The 2463-nt window shown below is 31.9% G+C and overlaps 1 pseudogene; it reads left to right on the top strand.

The window, feature by feature from the left end:
• Window positions 1-791: 791 nt before the first annotated feature.
• On the top strand, window positions 792-1361 carry LOC120781174 (annotated as a pseudogene).
• The last annotated feature ends 1102 nt before the right edge of the window (window positions 1362-2463 follow it).

Raw genomic sequence — 2463 nt, 5'->3', positions numbered from 1 at the left:
TACATTATCGACGGTAAATTTGACAAGTTTGAAAAATTAAATTGGCTGGGCTTTTTGCTTCGTTTATATAAATATTTGAAATGGATACAATCATGTTACATTTAAGTGATAGCGATAATGAGGATGAAATTGTATACAAATTCGTCATAGCGCAGAAATTTGAGGAATAATTCAAAAGACATATTGGAAATGGATGATTATAAGTGAGTATTTAAGCTAAAAACGACATAGATAACTTTGTTTACATGCATATACATTTACAGTTTCTTCAAAAATTTTCGCATCAACAAAGGAGCATTTATATATGTACATTTCAGAGGAATACGAAAATGTATGTGGAAATGATAAAAGACAAGGTTTTCTTTCTCCGAAAATAGAACTTGCTGCATGTCTGCGCTTCTTTGCCACTAGCAACTATCAGCATTGTGTTGGAAAGGACTTCAATATAAATGTGGCCCAATCGACATTCTGTGGAATATTAGAGGAAGTTCTAAACATTCTTGAGTACAGAATATGTTCACGGTGGATTTCTATTTACATGAAATGAAAACGAAGAATTGGAATCAAAAACATTTTTTTTTCGCCAAGTCAAAAATTCCGGGTGTGACAATGGCAGTTGATGGAACTCACATAAAGATAATGAAACCAACGAGAGATAAAAACATCTTTATTATAATCGCAAAGGATTCTCAAGTCTGAACGTTATGATAGTGAGACTTTTATATTTATCTTTAAACTGAATATTTATATATATTCGTTTTTCTGAATGTATATAGGTGTGCGACCACAAAATGAAAATACGCTACGTTAGTGCAAAATATCCTAGCAGTAGTCACGATTCTCATATATGGGATTTGAGTGACATAAAAACTATCAGCGCAACCAATTATCGGAGAGGAAATACAAATTTAATATTAGGTGAGAAACCATTGATAAAAGTACGATCACCTAATAAAAATGTACGCATTAAAGGAGACAAAGGGTATCCTCTTCAACCATGGCTCATAACTCCATTTAGAGAACCAATCACATGCCTCAGAAAAAGAAGATTTAATACGTATCATGCTAAAGGCCGAATAGTTTGTTGAGAAAACAATAGGTTTATTAAAAATCAGTATTTCGTTGCCTTTGCAGTGGCAAAGGACTTACATTACGCACCATATAAAGCAGCGCGTATTGTTAATTTCTGCCAATGTGCGTTGCATAATATTCATTTGCATTTTAATTCTAACGAAAGGGTATTTTAATGAAACCACACCTGGATATATCTGAAAATGAATATTCAAACAATGATGACAATATTTAAATGATATGCCTGAATGACGAAGCAAATAGAATAAGAGAAAAACTTTTTCAGATATGTTTTTATTATAAGTTCATATATAACTAAATATGTTGAGTTCATTTTTATTAAAACTAAGTTAAAAAACGTAAAAATTCATTAAAATGTAAATATTTTGAATTAATAATAAAAACTTATGGATTATTTAAATGTTCAAGTTCCAGTTCTAGATTTTTTTTTTGGTTTCCAATTTATCAAAGGCTATTTTTTCCATGACAGCATTATGTCGCTTCATTTCTTTCAATTTATCCTTCTCATTTTTACTTAGTTTCCTAAGCCACCTGTTTGTGTCGGACTGTTCTTGGATATAGTCTTTTTGATGTTTAATGAGCGTGGCTAACAATTTAGATACATTTTCCTCCATCTTTTTTTGAATATTTATTTGTTCTGTAAGAAGACCCATTTTGTTTATTTTACTCTTTTTATGTGGGGTACAGAACACATCAGCATCTGCATTAGATTCTATGAATCTGGCCAGGAGTCATATATGACGTTTCCAATCAAGTCAATAATGTCAGGCTGGGAATAAATTGACTCAACTTAATTTGTTTGAAATTTCTTCCCAAAAATGATTCAATTCGCCTGGTGCTCTTTGGAAAAATCTTCCTTCTGTCGGGTTCACAACTTCATTTCACTTACTAGCACTTCAAATTGTTTTTTGTTGGTGTGTTTTTGTCTCTCTCATCTCTAAAATATCAATTTAAAATATAAATTGATTGGTGTCACAGTAATTGTTTTAAAATACTACAAATTATTCATTTTGTAAGAATTCCGCAACGCACTCACCAACGGATTGATTTCGACACAAATTTTCGATATTGCTATGGCATCATAAGCCGTACGTACATATATTATTTCTCTTCATATTCTTTGTTGAATATGTGGAGAACTGTTAAAAATGATAACATTTCACAGCGTGAATTCTGTATTTGTGTGGTGAGATTCCGTGTCGCAAATTTATCAAATGTTCGCTGTCGAACCTGCACCTTCTCTATGTTTTAAGTTCTCTGGTAGCACTTAGTCGTTGTAGATCTTTGGACGGTGCTAGAATTGAAGAACTAGACTGTTCAAAGTTGACAGAAAGAAGTAATAATTCGTAAAGTCGTCAATAGAACTTGGTC

The sequence above is a fragment of the Bactrocera tryoni genome, unplaced genomic scaffold, assembly GCF_016617805.1.
Source record: "Bactrocera tryoni isolate S06 unplaced genomic scaffold, CSIRO_BtryS06_freeze2 scaffold_467, whole genome shotgun sequence".
Lineage (NCBI taxonomy): Eukaryota > Metazoa > Arthropoda > Insecta > Diptera > Tephritidae > Bactrocera > Bactrocera tryoni.
Note: the sequence above shows the minus strand (reverse complement) of the source record. Positions and strands in the feature narration are given on the sequence as shown.